This window comes from Theropithecus gelada, chromosome 7a (assembly GCF_003255815.1).
Source record: "Theropithecus gelada isolate Dixy chromosome 7a, Tgel_1.0, whole genome shotgun sequence".
NCBI classification, from domain to species: domain Eukaryota; kingdom Metazoa; phylum Chordata; class Mammalia; order Primates; family Cercopithecidae; genus Theropithecus; species Theropithecus gelada.
Window position 1 is genome coordinate 12,682,338 of NC_037674.1, and position 24,025 is coordinate 12,706,362.

Consider the following 24,025-nt stretch of genomic DNA (forward strand, 5'->3'; position numbering starts at 1 on the left):
AAAAAAAAAAAAAAAAAAAAAAAAAAAAAAAAAAAAAAGAAGTGAAAAGGTTAAGCAGGCTACAGGTGCTATGTGCTATGATGACTCTATATTTTTATCCATTTTCCTTAGCACATGGTTCATGTACTCAAGTCTACCACAGGGACCAAGATTGCTGGTTATGGGAGCATTTCAGGCAGCAAGAAAGAGGAATGGAAAGGGTCCAAAGCAGCACACATCCCAGGAGAGTCAGCCTTCCAGGTACTCCAATTCATTATTTACATTCACCTCTCAGCAGGGAGAATGGGAAATGCAGTCTTTTTGCTGTGAGGATTGCCACTTTCTGCTATTAAAAAAGAGAACAGATGCAGAACAGGCAAATATTAATTTTTCCCATATTACTTTTACCTTTTTAAGTTTCTGCTGGTTGAATCCCTTTACTGCATGTCAAAATGGAAAGATCACAGCCTTTGGAGTCAGCAGATCTTGCCTCAAGTCTTGAATCTGCCCCCTTACAAGGTGTGTCACCTTTGGTATATCATTATCTCTGAATCTTATTTTTAAGATGGAGATTTTAATAATACTATTTCATGAGATTACAGTGAAGAACAGATATCTTTTATATATATATAATAAGCTACTTATAAAGTACCATTGTATATATAATATACATATTAATAGTTCATTATATACTAGTTATGATTGTTACTGACTTTTATGTGTGAATTTGGAAGTATTTGCATTAACTAAGAGGACTATGAAGAATAAAACCCCAAATTATTATGTAATTCTGCATTCTCTAAAGTTGTTTATTCTTACTCTGGAGAATGCAAGAAAAAATACTAATACTTTATTAAATTAAAAAAAAAAACATGTGGAGAGCAATAGGGGTATTGGATACCACAGAAAATACGTTGGGTTTGTAGAGTAAAGAGGGAGTCAAACTTCTTTCTCTTCACAAACTTCTGTGAGGCTAGTGCTAATGAATAAGCAGTTTTTACCTATAGCTCTTAAAGAAGAGACTGATGATTATCTATTAAAGATCAATCTCCCCTATTAATTTTTTTCCAAAAGTTTTGATTTTACTCCCTAATTGACCCCTTTCCATAGGACTGAACAATAATATTCATTACAGCAATATGGAAGTTGGTAAATATTTCTTATCAATTGATTATATCTGCTAAATATTTTCTCTACCTATTTTTCTCAAAGTAAGGTGCATGGTTAAGTAAGGGATTTTTCTAGTATAACTCGTATACTAGAATGATAAGTTGCCAAGCAACACTCTATTTTCCCAAAAAGAAATACTAAAAGTTAATGTCTGTGCATATAATTCATTTGATTTAGTTTACAGGACTGTGAACTTTAGTAGAAATGTATACTTTTGAAATGGAAAAGTATTTTCTTGAAAGTTTTCCTTTCGTAGCTCTCTTCCGAGTTTGTGAAATAGGTTTGTATATATTTATGTTGACAAGTGATCTTCTATATTTCTTTCCTAAAATGTCTCCTGTCACAGATGAAATGCTAGTACTTTTAATATGTAAAGCATATTGAAATCAATATTGCAAATACCAAGGACCTAAATGGACATAAGGATGAAGAATACAGGCAGAAGATTCTCTGGCAAGACTAAAACATGTTTCAAGAAGAATGGAGTAGTCGACTGCATTTTAAATTCTGCTGAGAAGTTAAGAGGAATCAGTGAAAAATCGCCAATTAGAAGGTGGGAGATTGTTGCTCTCTTGGATGAATACAATTTTGGTGGAGTGGAGGAACAGAAGCCAGCCTGACATGGACCAAGGACCAAGCGGTGGTTTCAGAAATGCAGACTGGAAAGACAGACAATGTTTCTAAAAAGTCTGTGAAGGTGAAAAAACCTTCATTTTGTTGGATGTTGGCTCTGGTAGACTTCTTGGGGATACAGCAGAGTCAGAGAGCTTAATCAGTTATGCCTGCTTCTGAGAAGTTGGCAGGAGATAGGATATAGATCAGAGGTGGAGAGTTTCACCTTCAGAGAACGGATGCTTTATAAAAATTAATAGCAGAGGCTGGGTGTGGTGCCTCATGCCTATAATCCCAGCACTTTGGGAGGCCGAGGCAGGTGGATCATCCAAGGTCAGGAGTTTGAGAACAGCCTGGCCAGTATGGTGAAACCCCATCTGTACTAAAAATACAAAAATTATCTGGGTGTGGTGACAGGTGCCTGTAGTCCCAGCTACTCTGGAGGCTGAGGCAGGAGAATTGCTTGAGCCCAGGAGGTGGAGGTTCAAGTGAGCCGAGATCACACCACTGTACCCTAGACTGGGCAACAACAGCGAAACTTTGTCTAAAAGAAATAAAATTAATACTAATGATGCAGAAAAAATAGGGATGCAGATATAGGTACATGTTTATATTTCATAGTGGGAAGTTGAGGTAGTTTCCAGCTGGTTTGAAGGAAAAATCCAGATTGCAGATTATGAAAAGAAGAGTGAAGAAGAGAAGTCACAGAAGACTGAAAATAATTGTTTTCAGTAAACCAAAGAAAATATTGAAAAATGTCTGCAGTCTTAATACGATGAAGGAATATTTGGCCCTTACAAAACATAAAAAGAAAGTTATAATGGAAAAAGACAAGTTAAAATAAAAACTGAGAAGAGTGAAAAGACTTAAGCAGACTAAGAATGTTACAGCAAAATTTAAGTCTTCTCTGGAGTAAATAAAGAGCGGAATAGAAACAGCACTGTGGAAGCTCAGTTCAACAGCATGAAGGAAGCAAACTGCAAACCACCAAGGCTACAGACCAGAGTACCACTGGCCCTTGGTAAGGAGACCTGAAGGTCCCAAAGCAGTCTAGTCCCTCAGAGCACTAAAAATGGACCCACTAGGAGACCGATCCAGGAGGAGGCCTTTGCACTGAGTAGAAAGTTTTGGTTTACCTTATTGAGCAGGGTAAGACAATAACGACAGAGGAAAGCAAATGTCTAGACCAAGTGGGAGAGGAGACAGAAGTGGGAAATCATAGCAAGTTAGACACTGTATTATTGAATACTATAGAAAAGGGAGCTCTTTGAAATTACAAAAGCTTGCCTGAACCCCATATTGATCTGTGCTGGTGGTTTTCTCATTCATTTAAATTAAAGATTGGCCCACATACATAGAGCTAGAGGTCAGCTCTCCCATGCTGGGGAGAGGCATGTTGGAGAAATAGATCTAGATAATAGCAACGAAACTCACTATAGCTCTTAATATTACCAGGTCTTTTCTTTATTCACATGCATACACATAAACACACAAATACCTTATATATAATATTGTATTATACATACAGTATTATATATAGTATTTATGATATTACATATTATGTGTGTATATATAGTATTATATATAATATTATTTTATCTATATAATTGTATTATATAGATGAAATGCAATGTGAGAGAAATACCCGACTCCACTGAAAACACAAAATTCAGGATGCATAAATTTTGGAAAAAAAAAAAACACCTTGTATCCTTCAGAGATTCAAGAAGGTACTGCCCTTATAATACAAAAGTAGAAAGCATAATTATTGTGCAAGAAACAATTATTTTAAAAACCTAAATTTAACAGAAAGTCTTTTGAAAAAATTTCCTGGACCACAGAACTAAAGAGTTAAGAGATTAAGAGATAGAGGGAAATGGTTGAGAACGGAAAATGTGGCCAGAAGGTCAATGTGCATCTTACAAGAGTTTGGAAGAAGCAAGGACAAAAAAAACCTGAACCTGAAGAGAGACTAAAGTTGTCTTTTTTTTCTTTTTTCTTTTTTTTTTAAAGAAAAAGGAAAATACCTCCAATAAATGACTTGTTATTAGATTGAAACTGTTCACTGTGTTGAACAGGAAAGAGGAGTAACACTTAAGGTAATGAGATAAAACTTGTCCTTATGGGAAAAAAACCCACTTACTTATAAAGGAATAAGAATTAAATTAGCATCAGACTTCTCATCAGTAATACTGTATTACATTCAGTGTTCTGAAGGAAAATTATTTAGGCCTAGAATTCCATACCCAGCTGAATTTCACATTCAGTTCAATCAAATATGAGGGCAAAGACTCAGAAAATTTACATCAATACAAATCAGAAGACAAGAAATGTAAGAACATGAGCAACTAATATAGGAAACTCAGAGGAAAACAAATTCCAATTTGAGAAAACAATGTCAAAATGAGAAAAAGCCAAGGTATTGATGGGAGTCACTTACTACCAAGGAACCTGTTTGTTCTCTGAAATAATTTAACCAACTTAGCTCAGAATAGGCAGTATCTCTAAATCCTAATTCTTTGAAATTTCAATTTCAATGTCTGGAAATTATGCTCCTTGAATGCAGCAAGCACATTTATAAAATATTCCATTCCTAATATAAAGATACTTGGTTTCAACTTTCTGAGTGGCTAATCTAGCAATTTCTCTGTATACCCGAGAAAACTGGAGGCAGAGGAAGGCCAGTGGAAAGCCAGAGGATTTGTTGAAACTTTGAGATTATTAATATTTCACTTTCTTTGATCTGTTGTTGTAATATTGATAGCAAATATTTCCAAAAGTAGTTTTTATGAGTAAATGTCCTGTAATATTTATTAGCTGCAAACATGGTAGAAATGTCTAGAGAAAGAAGTACTTGCAATATATGGCCTGGAAAGGAACAACACTTTCCAGCTTGAACACAGGCACAACTGTGCATGCATGTGGACACACCCACAGGCACACAAAACGCCAACACCGCATTGTATCTCATCTGGCTCTTCCTAGTATATTAGAACTTGTCCATCAGATTGAAAATCATTATCATAATGTTGTCTTCCTTTTCAGCAACAAATTGCGTGGCATATTTCATAATGACTGTTTGATTTATTAGGTCACACATATGAGAAAAGTATATTTTTTAAATAATAATTTTAATTTCACACAACTGAAGCGTCTTTGAATATCTTGTATGCCTGAAATGGAAATAATGATTCAAATTGGAGCTATGGAAGAAAAGTAAAAAGTTAAGCAGCTAACAGTATATTTACTAATCACCTGAATTGTAAGATTTTGCTATATCCTGCAGTGCACATAAAGCAATTTACACAAAGCTAATTTATTTCAATTTTCTTCTGATATTGGCTATTGGTTGTCTTGTGAAGAGGGTTCACAAAGCTTCTTTTCTCCACCCTCACCCTTCACTTTTTTGTTGTCCTTTACCAGAACACCTACTTCATATCACACACACACACACACGGAGGAATCAAAAGCAGTACAACACAAGTGCTCTTCTATCCATCCCAATCGGGTCAAATTTTAACTTCATTAAATTGCTGTCATATGGTGGCTGCTGACATGCATCAGGCTTGGAGAGCTTCACTCATCAGGTATTCTCTAAGACTGTTAACAAGAACAGCAACTCTCATTAGGGGGTTCACCAAAAGCAGCTAATTAAGGGACAAAGGTTGCTCAGATTGTGACAATTACACCTGTAAGGTCCCCGTAGAAACACCCAAATCTCTAACAAACCTATGTTTGGTTGCTTAGGACAAGAAATAAAGAGCTCTTCCATTAAAAAAAAAAAAAAATGAGAGGCAGAAACTGTCAACCATTTGAAAAGCTTTACGAAAATGATCATCCAATTAGTGGCTATGATCAAATCAGGCATGAACTCTCTCTGGATGGCTCCATAATTTTCCTTCTTGCATGGTGTAATTTCATATAGCTCAAATGAACTCGTGAGAGGTAATTCAGTTCCAAACAGTTTTCTCATCACTGCTAATTATACTAATACATTGAAATGCCTCCTACAAAATGCATGAGCCCTTTAAGATACCTCATTAATGTGATATAATTTTTGCCAGAATATATATCAAACCTATTATCACCACAGGTTTCTTTAGCATTTTTTTTAGAAAAAATGTCTATCAAAAGCTTAAAAAGTAGATTTCATTGGGCTGGCCGTCTCATAATTAACTGTTTCTTTGAACTACTGTTGTCTATTGTAGTATTTTTCAACGGCGTTAACAATCTTCAGTATGATATGCCCCAGACCCACTAGTTTCTTTTTTTCTCTCTGAGTATTTGATTCCTTAAATCTTTTCCCCGTTGTAGCTGATTCTTTAAATGGCAAATGGTGCATGCAATAATGTGCAAAAATGAGTTATACAAACTGAAAGCAGGGGTGTAAAAAAAAGCATCATCTGAAACTAAAATAAAGACAGATTTTATGGTATTTATGTCAGTTAATTTAACTGCTGGTAGGGGCTTTTGTTGAAACATGAGTTAGTTCCAGTGTTTAACCTTGCAGTATTAATTTATGCTTTATGGCCTGAGTACTTTATCATTCCCTCCTTGGGAAGACAGTTATCTCATTAGCCAGAATTTAATGAAATGCAAGGATACACTTCTTAATTTCAAAGATTACTATAACACAAATCAGGTGTAAATCTCAGACTGACTGCCCCGTCCCTTGCCTGTTTAAAAAAAGAGAGAGAGAGAGGGGTTCATTTTGCAATCATATCACAGAGATTCATCTGGTAGAATACATTTCATCACAGCCATTCTAAAGGCATCTCTCATCTGTAAAAGTTGGTTTAACTTTGGATCCAGCAATATTGATGGTCCTTTAGCTACTATGAAGTTTCCAGGGTTGACAATTCATTATTCATCACCACAATTAAAAAATAAAATGTTGATAAAATTACCAATTCCCTAGACTTATTCAAGCATGGGCATGAACTCTTCACATTTTGACTAAACGCAGTCTCACAGATAGTACCATTATATTTTTTACAACTGTAAAAAATTAGCTAATTTTTAAAATTAGCAGACATTTTCATGGAGAAGGTAAATATGACCTGAGATTTAAAATTATTAAATGAACACACACACACAAGTTTAAAATATAAAGCATATTGTCTGTCTTAAGGAAACAAAAATATTGAGGTTACAAGGCTGTCTAGAACGATCTTTGCTAAGAGTTCTAACGCATCTGAGCATTTAAACACTCTACCAACTGGTTGCCGATCCTAGCACAGATTCTCTACTTTTGTGTTTCTTGTTTTTTGCTCACGCAGTCTCCTTTGCTGAAACGCCTCTTCTTGCCTGTTACATCATCTGTAGCATAATCCTGGACCTGTAACACCATTTGAATCACCTATGACGAGTGTCTGATGTTCAAGTTTATTTGAGAACATTGTATGGTATTTAGGTTCTTTTGGAAATAAATGAATGAATACAGGGATGCTTGGTGTATGTATACTTTGATATTAATTTGAATGTAATTGTTCTAAATAATGAGATAATAAGAAGCATACATATTTTCTGATTATATAAACAACATGAAATAAGCAGAACCCAATGACTTTCTTTGATATGCAAGTTGGGGAAAGAATTCTTTCTAGAAACTAACGATAATTTAAAATCACGCACTTAATTAGCTATATATCTTGTGAGTGTACGTGTGTATTCTGTATGAGCATGTATGTTTGTCTCTTCATGTTTGTTTAAATCTCAGCTCAAAACACAAGATTTATCACATAGATAGGCTTTATTTCAAGGAAATGGCCAGTAAACTCGTGAATAGGGATGCATGATATTTAACTAACCAACTATGGGCATTCTTTTTCTAATTTTTTATATATGCCTACATCTAGAAATTTGGAAGTAATAAAACATGATGTGAGGCATCGTAGCTGACACTTCCTTGATCCAGAGCCAGGTTCTTTGGAGAAATCGCATGGAACGTTGATCTGAGGGTGGGATTTGGATTTAGACAGATGTGCATCCAAATCATGGCTTCCTGGCTATGTATTATGAGAAAAATTACTTAAAATTTTCTCATATGTAAAATGAGATAGTTAAAACTTACTAATTTACTTTAAAATAAACTTTATTTTTTAGGGCAATTTTAGTTTTACAGAAACACTTGAGGAGATAGTACAGGAAGTTTCCATAAATCCAAATCCAATTTCCCCTCTTAATAACATCTCATTTTAGTATGAGGTTAATAAGCAATATTGATACATTATTGATATATTATTATCAACTAAGGTCCATACTTTATTCACGTTTCCTTAGCTTTACATATTGTCTTTTTTTCTGTTCCAGGATCCTACCAAGGATATCATGTTACATTTAGTTGTCATGTCTCACTAGGCCATTCTTGGCTGTGATTATTTCTCAGAATTTCATTGTTTTTAATTATCTTGACTGTTTTGAGACTTATTGATCAGGTATTCATAAGATGCTCCCCTATTAAAATTTGTCTGATGTTTTCATCACAATTATGGGCTTGGGGAAGAGGACCACAGAAGTAAAGTGCAATTTTCATTACATCATATCAAAGACACATATGATTAATATTACTTATCACTGTTGATGTTAGGCTTGATCATCTGGCTGAGATCCTCGTAACGTTTTGACAGGATTAAGTCAAGCAGTGTGTGTGAAGGTATACCCAGCACAGTGCCTGGAGCACAAGAGGGGTTCAATTACCCTTGAGTCTCACTTGTCTTTCTCATCTATATGTGCATTAAATTGCCATGATTTTTTTGTCCAATTCGTATATTTTGACTTTGCTACAAGAAAGTGTATTAGAATGAAGTTTTTAGGATAAATTACATATCCATTTCAAAGGAGAGTGCTTCCTGAAATATTAAGTAGACCCTGTTAGAAGAGAGTCTTACTTTAAAGGCAGTGCAAAGGCACTGATCTTGAACATTGTATCAACATTCCATGATAATGTGATTAGGCATCTACTCTGAAAACAGCTGTTACTTTGTCACATCACACCTGTTGGAAGGGCTATCACTAAACACGTGTTGTCAAAGATGTGGAGAAATTGGAACCATTCTTCACTGTTGGTGGGAATTTAGAATGATGTAGCATTATGGAAAGCAGCATAGAAGTTCCTAAAAAAATTAAAAATAGAAATACCATATGATCATGCAATCCCATTTCTGGTTAGCCAACAGGATTGAAATCAGGATCTTGAAGAGAGATTTTCACTCCCATGCTCGCTGTAGCATTATTCACAATAGCCAAGATTTGGAAACAACCTAAGTGTTCATCCACAGATGAATGAATAAAGAAAATGTGGTATGTCATACAACGGAATATTATTCAGCTGTAAATAAGAAGGAAATTCTACCATTTGTGACAAAATAAATGAATCTTGAGAGCATTATGCTAAGTGAAATTAGCCAGTCACAGAGGGACAAATACTGCATGATTCTACTTATACTAGGTATCTAGAATAGTCAAACTCATAGAAGCAGAGAATAGAATGGTGGTTACTACAGTCTAGGCGGAAATAGAGAATTGTTGTTCTATGGGTATAAAGTTTCAGTTATGCAAGATGAATGAGCTCTAGAGATCTGCTGTACAACATACTACCTACAGTTAACAGTATTATTATACACTTTCAAATATGTTAAAAGAATAGATCTCATGTTAAGTGTTCCTACCATAAAACACATACACACAAACACAAGGAAATTTTTGGAGGTGATGGACACATTTAGTACCTTGATTGTGGTATCACTGGTATATACCTATGTTCAAACTCATCAAAATGTATAAACTAAATATGTGCAATATTTGGTATATCAATTATATATCAATAAAGGCTTTAAAAAGGAAAGTGGATGTTACCTATTAGCTGAATTATGAGCAACTATCTCCTCCATTATATTCATCCATCAGTTTCTCAAATGTTCAGGAGCTATAATGTACTGGACAAAAACACCAAAAGAATTTTAATTTCTGGATTCTTTCCTTTGTTCTTTCAATACATTTCTGCTTGGCCTTAGGAAAAGTAATGAGTCTTTATTTTGATCTAGGCTTTATCATGTATTTATTCACATATATTCAAGTACCTGCTGTAAGCTGATCATTGCCTTTGTTGAGCCTGATCTCTGACCCCACACACCAGGTTTGCACATTGGCTTTTCCTTTCATAGCCATCATAGTACAATGTCTGCTTGGACCCTGAGTTTCATGCAGAGAGGGACTCACACTTGTTTATGGGGTATTCCCAATACTTATCACATGGATGGCATATATTAATGCTAAAATACTTTTGAATAGATTAATGAATTAATTTTACGATGGAAGAGCGTCCTTCATATTTATTTTTAAATTTAATTTCTCAGAGCTGTAAGATGGGAAAGCAGATTCATGGGGATTAAATGGTTTGCCCAAAGTCATACCAGTATGGCTCAGTGCCAGGCCTTGATACTACCTCTTTCGATTTTGTGTACAGTGTCCTTTTCACTAGAAAGAGATGTTTTCAATCAAGGGTCTATGCTAGGTAATGTGGGCATATAAAGGTACATAATCAAATCTATTTCTCAGGGGTTAGAGGATGAATTAATGTATTTTGAAGGCAGCAGGAAAAAAAGTTGCTATGAAAGTGCAAAGTATTATTAATACTGAGTGTTGCAAAGACATGACTGAATTTTTTAAGAACTAGATATATTTAAGAAAAAAGAGTTCCCAACCTGTCTCAGAATATTCTACTTCATGTATAAAAAATGCTTGAAGAGGCACAGTTAGAACCCAGGCCTCGTTTATGAGCCAGAAGCTGATTGCCTCTCCCTGGAGCACAGTAAGTGAGTTCCCCAGACATCCCTCCAGCCCCAGAGCAGCTAGTTTTAAAAATAATTTCAGGCATTTGGTAATAAAACAATAGCCGATTGGAGAACTCATTGGAATTTATTTCATTTGGAGGATGTTAATGAGTTTTTAAAATTTAAGCAAGTGGTTGGAATAATGTATCTCATGACAAAGCTCATAGGTTATTAAACAAATGTGAGTTTACTCAGTTGGAAAATAATATGACATAGTTGAGTCTACATAATTTCCTTTTTAACTCTCATGACTCTCTGAAGAGCTTACTCCATGGCTTCCTTACGTCAAGTTGAGTCTATCCCGGGCTCAGGCCAGGGGCAGAGTCTGGTTCTTTAGACTGTACTAAATGTAAAATTTCCAGTTCAGCCTGGGTTCTGGACATGACTGTTATTCCCCCATCAGTTAACTCCCAGTTCATTCTAATTCTTCTGCTACTTTTTGATCTGACCAGTTATAACATAGATATCAGTTAATAGTAGTAAGTGCTTTAATGGCTGATGCCCGAGAGGGGTCAGTTTGGAATTTATTATACTAACTGGTTGAAGAAGTCCCAGATTTCATATTTGAGAGGGTTCTTTAAAATTGGTAGTATGCTGTTTGCTATTTCTTTTATTTAATATGTATGTTTAGAAGTGGATTTAAGAATCAAAATGAAAATGGAAAATGAGATGGCATTTTTCATTCTATCTGAATGAATAATTAGGTAACATGAGTTATCTATAGATCATTTATCTGTTAGAAGATCTAACAAGAATGCCAAAAAGCTTGTTAGGAAATAACAGACATAAAAATAAGCTTGATTTTGGTCCCAGCTATAGTGACTTATTTGGAAAAGCCATTTTTGTGGAATTCAAGCTGCCATGTATCACAGAAACAGTACTTAGGACCACTTGCATTCCTGGAACCCTGTGCTGCACTATTATGTATATGTACTGCACTTTAGGAAGTAGACCAATGTTTATTATACTAGATAAAAATTTCAATAGATAAATAATTTAAGTGCTTGTCTCTACTAAACAATTTTAATTCAATCAATGAGTTATACAAGTTTGCCAAGTAATTAAGAAAACCCCTTAATTTTCTGTATATGCTTTGGAAAGTAATTTCAATAGATGATAAATTTACTCTTCTTTTCCTACTTCAATTTCTCTTATGTATTTCCAATGATAAATATTTTATTCCACTGATATTTCATAACTTCATAGGCATCATTTTTGAGGTGGAGATTGCGAAGTTCAAACAGAGAAGAGATGTGGGAGTAAGATGATACCTTTTTCTGGGAGCAGAAAGACTGCCCATTAAGGTCCCATCTGGGCACTAATTCTGCATCAAACAATTTGATCATTAGGTCTAAAAGATCTCCCTCTACATAAACAACATGGAATTTATTTCACATCATCTCACCCCTACTTGCATTAAGTTTAAAATGTTGATTTATTTGGTTGGACTACTGACAACTGTAGACTGAGCTGACCATAAAACTATATTTAGATGTAATTCTTCAAAAGGCCAGAGGGTAACAATTTATCCACTTAGTCTTGTAGGAATTAATTTTTCGATTTGACTATTCATAGCATCATTAATGAAGAAAAGCTGCAAGAGAAAACAGACCATTTTCGGGAATGTGATTCAGAACATTAACACCTTAATTTACATAAAATTAGTTACATACTGCTGCAGTAATTTAATTTGTTTGACCAGTACTTTGCAACTGTGAAAAATAGATTCAGAAAGGCCAAACAAGGAGTTCTACATATTTTCTCCAAATGACTAGTCTCAGAATAATATGAAACAGAGAGAATTAATTACAAGACGATTCAGAATACTATAGTGGCAGCTTTGAAATGCATGAATTAGGAATACATTCTTCTTTTATTCCTTCTTCTTCAAAAATCATCATAAAATGCCTGCTTCCTGCCTGAAATAACTTCCATATTTTCTCCAGGTTTCGTTACAGTTGCATAATAATAATAAAACTAAGAGTGTATGATATGCATTGTTGTCAGATAAAAACCTAAATCAAATCTAGTTTTACCAATAACAACATCACTTAGTATAACACATAGGTGTTAAGCACAAAATGGATATAACTAATATCACATATTGTTAATGTGTTAACATCCAAAACTTAACTACTTTAACTTCTAGATGTGAAGTATAATTAATATGAACTTTTAATAATTAGACGCTTGCTTTTAAAAATTAGTTATTTGTGAACATAAACAGCAAGGTTTTCCGTTTTTCCTATCTTCATATTTTTTCCAGCTTTTAAAAATATTTTGCATGTCAAATGTATTTTCTACATACAAATATATTTATAATTCAAAATTTCCTTATTATTAATATCACTTACAGCTATACTTAATGCCTCTTTCCACCTAATATACCTTATAAAGGTCCAAATTATGACTTTGTATGTGAGATTTTCTTATAGTTTTGTTTCAAGTATCCACTTATAGCCAGGTTTAATTGATGAGGGTAACCATTTCTTCATTTTCTCTCCCACTAGCTATGGATTTGAGGCTAAATTATTTTAGCTCTGCTTTATATTTTTGACGTAATCAGAAAAATCATTTGTTCATTTTGTCTATTAAATGCCTGGTCTGTGAAGTGATAGCACTGATATGGTGGGAAGTATCCCAGGTTGAGGTAGAAGGTAATTGCTATCTAATAGTCTTTGTTTTACTGACGGCATTTCTGTTTTGAAGTATTTTTTGAATTGGCGAATCCAATTTATCTTTTGAATATATAGGACAATTCTTAGGTTGTTGTTGATAGCTCCCCCGTCAGACAGGTTATATATCATTTTCAATTCAGGAAAGAAAAGTTTTCTTTGTCATTCACCTGGTTCCGTGAGAGAACAGTGAGGATTAACAAAAACGAAACCTCTATAAAACATTGCAAATACTTTTTCTTTTCTAATATATCATTTTCCAAATTTTAACTGGATCTAAATTGTAAATCGAGTAATATCTTTAAAGTTATCCTCTAGTCCCATTGCCATGACGATATCTCTTCCTGGTAACTTTCCAAAATAGAATGCAATGTGGTGGGGTGTTTTGAAATTCAGGGAGCTTGGATTTGGTTTTGATTTAGATTTAGCCCAATGACCTTGGGTGAGTTCACTAATCATTTCTGAGCCTGGATTTCCCCTTGGGTGAAATGAGGGTTTTAGATGTGATGGTCTGTAGGATCTCTTCTGGTTCACTAAACTCAGCATTTGATACAGTATTTTTGTTTATTTGTTTGGTACATTTAATGTTTTAAAGGATGACACAGCTGAATATAAACAGCATTATGGACATGACTGAAGTGGAAGGGCAGTATCATTTTAAAAGGTGAATTACAGAGAGCCACCTACTTATGTGGTGAAGGAAAGGGGGCAAAGGAGCAGATGGACACAGAGACAAGCTGTCAATTGCCTTGCTCTATTTTCATTGATTCTTGACTTCAGTCTTCTTTCTAGTAGAACACCAAGACAAGAGCGCTGTAGGAAAACAATTATTCAATTTCAAAACTCACTTTACTGAGATTATGTTTTGCTACCATAAACTTGCCGCAGAAATACGTTATAATGTGAGGCAAATTTTGCACTGTCTTTTGAATTTGGTAACCTTATATTTTACCGTGCCCTCCACTAAAGCAAAAATCGGCCACTATCATCACAAAGCTTTGGCTTCCTAAAATATAAACACAATGTCTGCTTCTTTCAATGTATTTATGTCATTGCTTTGATTTTATTAATTAAAACTCTCCTTTCTAGAAATAGTGTATATCCCACAATTAAGTTTGCTTCAAAATAAACCAAATTTCAAAAGGATCAAAATCAATGAAGATAATTTAAAAAGTAGAAAATGGCTTCCACAAATCAGCTCTCTGGTGCAGTGTGCAATACTCTACGAGGCCTGGAAAGCTTCCTAATCTAGTCATTTGTCAGAGTGTAGGTCAAATGATTTGCTGAATCTAACTTTTATTGATCAGATGCTGTTTTAGGGAGCATGCGCTGAACATTACTGGTAACATGATAGACTTTTCTTGAATAATACATGGTTTATGCCTTAAGCAGAATGATGTTAAATGCACACACACGCACACACACACATACACACACACACACACCCCTTTCAAACCTAAAATGGAGTAGACAACTGAATAAAAGAGCAAACTTCCATCACAGTACAATAGTATCGTGGAGAAACTGAACTGTTAAATCCGCGAAATTCATTTTCTTTGCACAACATTAAAATATATCCCATAAAATGGCAGAGCAATCCAATAAAAGAACAGGCTCTGAAAAGAGTAATTTGTGTGCAACAAGGTTATATACGTAATAGAGTTCTATAGTTTTGATCACATTTAGAATTCATTTGCTTTTTGTTAAATTTTCTCAGAATTTTTCAAACTTTTTATCATGTCTTTGAAATATGTGAGTCTTTTAATGTATAGATAATTTATTCAGCACCTACTTTTAAATGTTCCGTAGGCGTCATTTTTCTATTAAGTTTTTTTTCCCTAGCTGCTTTTACTTTATCTCAAATAGATTACTCATTGTCAACAAATTATAACAGGACTGATCTGTTAGAGGATCAGTTCTTAGCTTCATTTCAATATTTTAACTATTTGCATAATAATTTTGCAGGAAGGAAAGTTTCTGTGACTCATTGTTTCAGGAAAATGGTCAGAATACTTTTAATATTATTAATTGTTGTATTTATAATAGAACAGAAAATAATTTCTTATAATATGAACTTATGAATATGAACATGAGGATGTTTATGCCCCTGCATTGTTATTTTTCCCAGAAAATGTTTGAACAAATTGAGGGTAATTAAGTATGAATGAAGATAGTTATGTTATTTTTCAAAATGAAACAGACTTTCAAATAGCTCTAAAGGCACAAGCTTTTTTCTATCTTTACTAATATTACCAATTATAAAGATTTATTTTATCCAGAGAATAATATTTTGTTTACAAAAATCCATAATGATGCTTAATGCTGTGTTAGAAAATATATTTTTACCTCAATCTGAACTACATTAAAAGTGTTCTGCCTTAAGTCTGTAGTCAATTATAATTGTTTGGTAAAAAATATTTATCTGTGTAAGGATATAGTGCTTATAACAGGAAGAAGTGGGTTCTCTGATAAGCATGCTAATGTGGCTGAAAACTACAAAGAGAAAGAGTATTTTCTTCATGTACATTTTCTGCATTCTTTTTCCTTTTTTTAAACGGAGAATATTGGGCTGTTTCCAATTAAATTGAAATGTGGCATGGAAGTTATCAATCAAATGTAATTATTTTGTGCAAAACAGTATCACATGCAAAATTAGCATGTGCAACAGGGGAAAAGCGTCAGAACATATCACTAGTTCATAGGACAGCTCATCTCTTGTTGAAGTGATGACATTCTGGAAGCATTGCTCTGGGCTGCCTGGTATCACCCACTTTGGCCCTCTTTCCTCAGGTTCATTTCCCTCAATGGCTGCTTTTGGGTGCTTTCTGTACAGGATGCAGAAGGGGAATCAGAACGGAACTGTGTAAGGTCACCAGTACCTTCTTCATGGTCCTACCAGGAATCTTTACCTCAACCTCATTTAGGCAGCACCAACTAGCATTCTATGTGTACAGTTTTGGCACATGGTGATACAGAAGGCAAAGCATGATTCCGCAGTTTCCCTCATACCATTTCCTCATGCCTCTCCGCCACACACATCCCATGTGCAGCAGGACTCTGGCTGCCTGAGGCCTCATGCATCGTGGCATCCAGTGGAGCTTGGAAAGTCTTCACAGCTGACTTTGGGCCTGTGTCTTCCAATAGCCAGCATCCTCAACAAGACCTTCGTGATAAGGCCTCGCCCACCTCTGCTGTGTCACATGCCTTCCCTCCCACTCCCAACCCCGGGCACCTTGACTCTGATCACTCTGAGCTTGTCTCTGTTTCTGATGCATGCTTAGCTCTTTCTCAAGACTGAGCTGCTGGCATCTTTGGCTCTTCCTAGAAGCCTCTTTATATCAGTCCTCACCTGTGCTAATATCACGAATCCTTTCAATTTCAGCTTCACAATCATTTTCTCCAAGTTGCCTTCCTCTGATGCCTCATTCTAAATTATTATTATTTTATTTTATTTTTCTGAGACAGAGTCTTGCTGTGTTGCCCAGCCTGGAGTATAGTGGCATGATCTCTGCTCACTACAACCTCTGCCTCCCGGGCTCAACCAATTCTCCTGCCTTAGCCTCCTGAGAAGCTGGGATTACAGGCATGTGCCAACATGCCTGGCTAATTTTTGTATTTTTAGTACAGCTGGGGTTTCACCATGTTGGCCAGATTGGTCTCAAACTCTTGACCTCAGGTGATCTGCCCTCCTCACCCTCCCAAAATGCTGGGATTGCAGGTGTGAACCACTGTGCCTGGCCCTCATTCTAAAGTTGATTTTCCCAATAACTCCATTAAGTTAATTTATCTCTTCAACACCCTATTTTTATTCTTCACAATTCTCATTTTCCAATGATTTTTGTAATGTCTGGTGCCCTGATTAGATTGTATGCTACATAAAGTCAGGGATATTTCTTTTCCACCACTGTATCCCCAGCACTTATTTCAGTGTCTGATGTTTAATAGATACTCATTAAATTTTGTTGAAAAATTAAAATGTGAGCCGCAGATTGAAACTAAGACATCTATTCTTACTCATATTCTTACCCCACCATGACTAGCCTTCCATTAATATCTATAAAAGTAAGCCACACTAAAGAGGTCCATCCTGAAAGAATAGTGGTTTTAAATTTTACCTCCTGCAGCATATAATTTTCTTTTCTGATTTTTAAAATCTTGGATTTAATGACTAAAACAGTCCTTTTTGATAAACCCCAGAATGTTTATTGTATAAGAATTTATATCAGAATTAAGTTGGGATAAGTACTAACCTTAAGTTTCTCTTACCCAAACAGGAAAAGTCCTTCATGACTAGCATAGTAATAAGCCCACATTGTACACAGCATGGAGGCATGTTGGGGGTAAATGCAAGATTTCTCATGCTAACAGATGGAGAGGTGAAACCCCACCTTCATTACCCTTTTGCCTTACGATGCTGGGCAAGCTTCATAAATACTTTGGAGTCTCTGCTTTCTTATCTGTAAAACAGAGGTTAAAAATAGTACTTATCCTTTATTTTACCTGCCTGTTTTATTCACTTCTCTATCCTATCTGCAACTTTGAAACAGGTTTGTCTCAATACATATGTTAATGAATAAATAACTTAGCACAGTGCATGTCAAATATTTAATAGAAATGTCAAATATTTAATAGAAAATGTTTCATATATTCAGGCTATGGCTTTTATTATTATTATAGATCTATATCTATATCTATATCTGTGTCTATCTATGTATTATACCGATTGCAGTGTCTGATACAAAGTAGGGTCCCACTAAATTGCAGTACGATGTAGTAGGAAGATTTTACTAATAGCAATGGCCCATAAAAATTCAATGTGTTTTCTTTATTAAGCACAACTTCACAGCGAAAACAAGTGGAAGGCCCTACTGAAGGCCTGCTCTGATAGAGTGTATAGAGGCTGCCAGTAATTATTCTCTGTAATTTTCTTAATTCTACTCTAAAATCAGTGCTGAGTTATTTTCTTTTCTTATTATTTAAAATGATATTATTTCTAAAAAGATAAACTGACTATGCCAAAAGCAACAGGGTGATCAAATCCCTTTCATAGTATCTTTCAAACTATGAAGGAATACACACATATATAATGTAATGTATAAAAACCATATAAATGTGTTTCATATACACAAAAAGGAAAGGTGAGGAATTTTAAAACAGTATACATATAACTGACAACAAGAGACCACTTTGTAGGACGGTGTTTCCAAGGGATCTCCCCATTTCTTGTACCCTATTTTTTATCACTATGTATGTGTCTCATTTGTAAATTGTTGCTTCATCAATTTGAGATTTATTACAGCATCTTGGTAGAGAATTTGTGATGATTTCATCAGAGTTTTGACATAGCTTCCCTAGTGTAATTACTGTGGTATCCAAGGAGATCTAAAAATTATACACATTTGAAGCTATTAAAATTATACATTATATATTTTGGCTGTCATTAGCAACATGATACAATCATATCTTATGTGGTAGAGGCTATATAATGTTCATTCTTGTTGGGCAGACATAATGAATCTTGAAAAAAATATGAACGCAGCATGCGTTTCATAGAGGATAGGAAGTGTTACTAAGTGGTTAAAAGCACAGGCATTGGCATCAAAACTCAGTTTTCTCATCTGCAAAATGGAAGTAATTAATAGTAACGCTGACAGAATTGAGGTAAGGATTCAATGAAATAACACATGTAAAATATTTAGCATATTACTTGGCTTATTTTAACACAAAGTATGTGTTAACGTCACAATCCTGTACAGGAACAATTGGTGTGTGAAGTACATTTTGTTATGTAAAGCATAATGAGTGTTGTAAAATTGAAGACCACAAAAATGAGGAAGCATCATCACTTCTTTCCAAATTATCTGTGAATATTTGCATAACTAATGAGATTTCAAGGTAACGGAGTGGGTTTGGCTAACAGGAAGGTAGTAGGTCAGGAGAACAAAACCTGGCAGAAGATTTAGAGTCAGGGGTGGGAGGAAAGGCTGCATATTATAAAAATGTGCCAGAGGATTTGATGCTTGTGAAGTGAAAATACTCCCTTGTAATAAGTTACTGGTAGCTGCTGTTAATTTGAAATTTAGTGACAAGCCATGATGTTGCTACAGTCAGATGTTGATCTACAGAGGCAATGGGTCCAACTTCTGGAGAATGTTTTTTTTCTATCTAGCAGTAATTTAAGCAGTGTGAAAACCTGTGCAAATGCTCTTTTGGGTCATTATACTTTTGCACATCATCCATAATATATTTGGAGCTGGTAACACATTAGCCTTGTTAAATTTATTGGCTTTTCACAACTCATTTTTGAAAACATCCACACTTTATCAAGGCTGCTCCTTAAATCTAACATATTTATCATAAGGAATTTTATTTATCAAATTTTATTTGCTGTCAAGGGAGACCGACATGAACACCATGTTTAAAAAGATGTCGATTGATGTGAGAAAAGAAATGCAAGTCCTGGGCTGGAAGCTCAGTGGGTTGGAGAAATGTAAACGTCCCCTACACTTTATCTTCACATGACAAAATGCATTATGGTCAAAATAGGATTGTCTCTAAATTGCAGCTTTCTAACATTCTAAAACCTGCATAATATAAGCCAATGCTTTTGGTTAGGCTTTAAAAAAAATTTAAAAATTCCTTGAGGAACCATTTTGTCATAAACGCTACGAGGTCATTGTAAGCCTCTTCTTTCTTACAACACTCTTTTATATGTAGTTATTTCAGATACATTAAAGCCAATTATAATTACCTTGGCTATATCAAACAACACCTCCTTACACAAGAAGGACGTGATGTATGGGGTGCAACATATACTGGTGTCAAAAGCAAGTTATTTTCATCAGACAATTAGAGTTGTCTTTGACATCAGGCCTACATTTCCCACCAATTAGTACAAACTGCAGGGTGCAATTCTAGAATTCTGCAGTGCTAGCAGCCAGTGCTACTAAGTGGAATTTAAGGCATTTAAATACTGTAAGGTTCAATAAATATTCTGCTTTAACTTCCATTGGTTCAAATCAATAGTCTGTGTTGTCTGCACATCATTTTTCCTCAGCAAGAAAGTGCATATGGATTTTATTTTTTGTTGGATATTAATTCTTCTTGCCAATAAAATGCTTAATTTTCATTTTAACTCTGTGTCTCTCCTGCATGCCACTGAACTGTGTATCAGGCCACACTTACAACCACTAGTGGGGGTAGAGGTGAATGTCAGTGGAAGACTTCTATAGAAAGGAAGTGCTCCGGAGTGAAAAGTAAAATTGACTTTTTATTTTTGTATTCTGTTGAGTTGTATAATTACTTTATATTGTTTAAAATTATTATATTGCTGAGGTAAACACCATGTAAGCAAACAATGAGCACTGCTCAATTTTTTTGAGGATTTGATTTCTCATTTGAGAATCATATGAAAGAAAACATATGTGACTATAGGCTACTGAGACTAAGGAGAAGATGTGTAGATTAACCAGTTGTTTTGCCTAACTGGCATCTATAAGCTAGGCTGCCTCATTTTTATTTACAAAATCAACCAGATTGATCAGCTATTTTGGCAACTGTTAATATGTTTGCGTCTCATCAGTTTCCAGCATAACACCAGACTTTTTTTTTTTTTTTAAAGGAACAGTATACAGCCAGGTCTTTAACTGGCTTACCCTCACATATCGTTGTCTTAATTTATGTTACTTAGGAGATTTAAGTATTTTCCTTAAGTTTCAAGATTTCAAATTTATAGAGTCAACCATACTTTTTAGGCATTGTTTCCAGAGTTCAAGTATTGTCCCTTCAGCTAAGTCACCTGAGAGTTTTATAAAGAAATGCACAGTTCGCTGTGTCTGTGGGTTCTGTATCAATGGGTTCTGCATCCCTGGATTTAACCAACTGAGGATTTAAAATATTTGAAAAAAATTGCATCTGCACTGAACATGTACAGATTTTTTCTCGTCATTATTCCCTAAACAATACAAAAACTATTCACGTAGCATTTACATTGTAGTGTAAGTAATCTAGAGATGACTTGAAAGTATACAGGAGGCTATGAGTAGGTTATATGCAAATACGCTACCTTTTACACAAGAGACTTGAGGATCTGCTGATTTTGGTATCAGCAGGTGTCCTGGAACCAGTCCCCCACGGATACGAAGGGACGGCTGTACAAAAAGAAGAGATGGCCTCATTTTCAACTGGGATCTAATACCCCTCCCCAAACACCAAGAGTATGAAGCTATCCAAAATTATTCTTCTTAAAAAAGTCCTCTCAATGGGAGAGGACTCTGTTAGGTGGCATTGTAAGTTATGGGCCATGTGGTCTGTTGCAGCTGTACAAGATTGTAGGTGGAACATAGAGTCCACGTGGAGAGTAAGGGAGAAAGATTCTGCAGAGTTGTTCAACAACACTGTGTCCAACGCAGACTAAGGCAGTTCACCTCTCCTTCTTCTCCAAGGGCCAGAAGAGGTTTTCATACTCTCCAAATCCCTTCTCTTTTTCCTCAAGGATGTTGATAAGAATTTTGGAAAGAATATTATACGAATAGAGCTTAGCCCAGACACTAAAAAGAAGTGGAAAGACATAATCAGTCACAGATGGGTATTGGTCATTTGTTTCTTTATTCATTTAGTGTTTATTGAGGAACTACTGCGAGCGTGACAATGTGGAGATGAATCAGAAGTGGATCCTGACCTGAAGAATTTGTGGTTTAGTGCATCTGAAAGAAGCACATAAATAACTACAGTACAATATAATGTCTGATTAGTGCCACAAGGAAGTCACAAGAGGAAATGCTACAGGAGTGTTCAGAAAAAAAGGTGAATACTTGAATGGACCATCAGATAATTAGCCATTCCACTCATGGTCTGAGTGGTTTTTGATCCAGTCCCTTGGTGTTTCAATTTTTTTCTACTGCCGAAATTAGGGAACGATAGTTGTTTTAAATATGAAACAGTATGTGTGAATAATAGTGAGTTTCTCTGCATTGAAGTGTCAATTTAAGGTGTTATATTTCTAGTAAATGAACCACTTTCAGTGGTTGCAATATAAAATATACCTATCAAAAGGGAATGTACTTATAACTCCTTGATCATCGATAATTGTTCATACTGCTCCACTTTGGGCAAAAATCAACCCAGACAAGAGAACTTTATCCCCCAAATTTGTCACATTATGCCTAACAAAAACTGATAGCAGACTAGCTTCAAAGATAAAGACCTTAAAGTCATAGTTGAACAAGAGATAGGAACTGTCTCTTTCTCCTAGGGTTTGGGGCAGGGCGTAGCTAGGTCTATACAGGCACCCCCTTTTCCCTTCCTAGAGTAAGAGGAAGCAAATGTCATCATGTGATTCAGACTTCACTTGTTGTAATTATTTCCAGCATCACTCACTGTCTGAAATCTACCAGAGCACCTAACCAGGCATTGCATTTAAGAGTTACAAGCATTATTAAATCCAGTTTATGAGTCGCAATATTGTAACCACCCTGCGCCATAACCTGTGGTTCGAAAGACATCCTAGTAGCCATCAACCTAAACTCAGGCCCCTGAGAGAGGGGAAAGCAGTGGTTTTATGAAGCAAACTATGGCTGCAACTTTACTGTCATTTTAGCTCTTCCTCAAATTTTCCTTCTCCCAGAATACTCTTATGGAATCTCATCAGTGCAACAGCTTCCTTTCGAAGTGGCACTGAGTGTATCTTTCCAATGGTGCATGGAGTATATAAGCTCATAACACCCTTTAGCATTAATGGGAGTTATCCGTGTAAATCCCCTCACATCGATTAGAGAATAGGCCCCTTTTGATTTTAGAAATCTTTCCTGTGAGGATTTCCCCTGTGTCTAGTATGGGCATATAAATGGCCATTTTATTGTATTAAATATGTATCACATCCATCATTTTTAATGCTGTGCTGTGATGAAGGCTTCTCAGTTCTGGGATCAGTTCAGAAAATATTTAAACTTGGCAAGCTAAACAAGCCTCAGCTAAGAAAGCCTAAGGGCCCCATTCAGAGGAACATTATCTACCATTTATGTTTGATTTAAAACACACACACACACACACCACACACACACACATCACGCACACACACACACCACACACACACCCCCCCCACACACACCCCACTGAAATTACTCAGAAAAAAAGTGTGGACAACATTGTTTTTGACTAAATTACAGGCTTTTAATATTCATTAGCAGTGACTTTTCCATTATTCAGCCAAGAATATCTGTACACAAACCAAAACCAAGAGAAGGAAATTTACAAACAACTGCTGGTATTTGTTAACAACAAAATAATACCAACTATAGAAGGTCCACTTAGGTTCTGACCTAAGGTGGCTCTGTTGAGTGATTCTCTCCCTGATCACAACATTCATGTAGAGATGCAGGGTGGAAAAGAAATAAAATCCATATTTTCCCCATTGTTATTTTATGAGTTGTAACTTTGCTACTAGAGAGTGGCTATTTGTAAGACTTCGAAAGCAGAGGCAGTGTGACATTGTCCAGGGGTGTAGACTGAATGCATCCTTTACCCACAGACCTATCTTAGCCTTTAGATGGTCTTGCTTTCTTCAGCTAACCACAGTTCCTACCACTTTCAATTGTATTGTAGCACCTCTCTTCCCACACATTCCCCTGTTTGCACAGTAAGCCTTGGAGCTTGACCACAAGAGTTTGATTCTGGCACTGCCCTTCCTAGATGTTTGTCTCTAGGCAAGCTACATAGACTCTCTGATCCTTAATTTCATTCTCCATAAAATGGGAA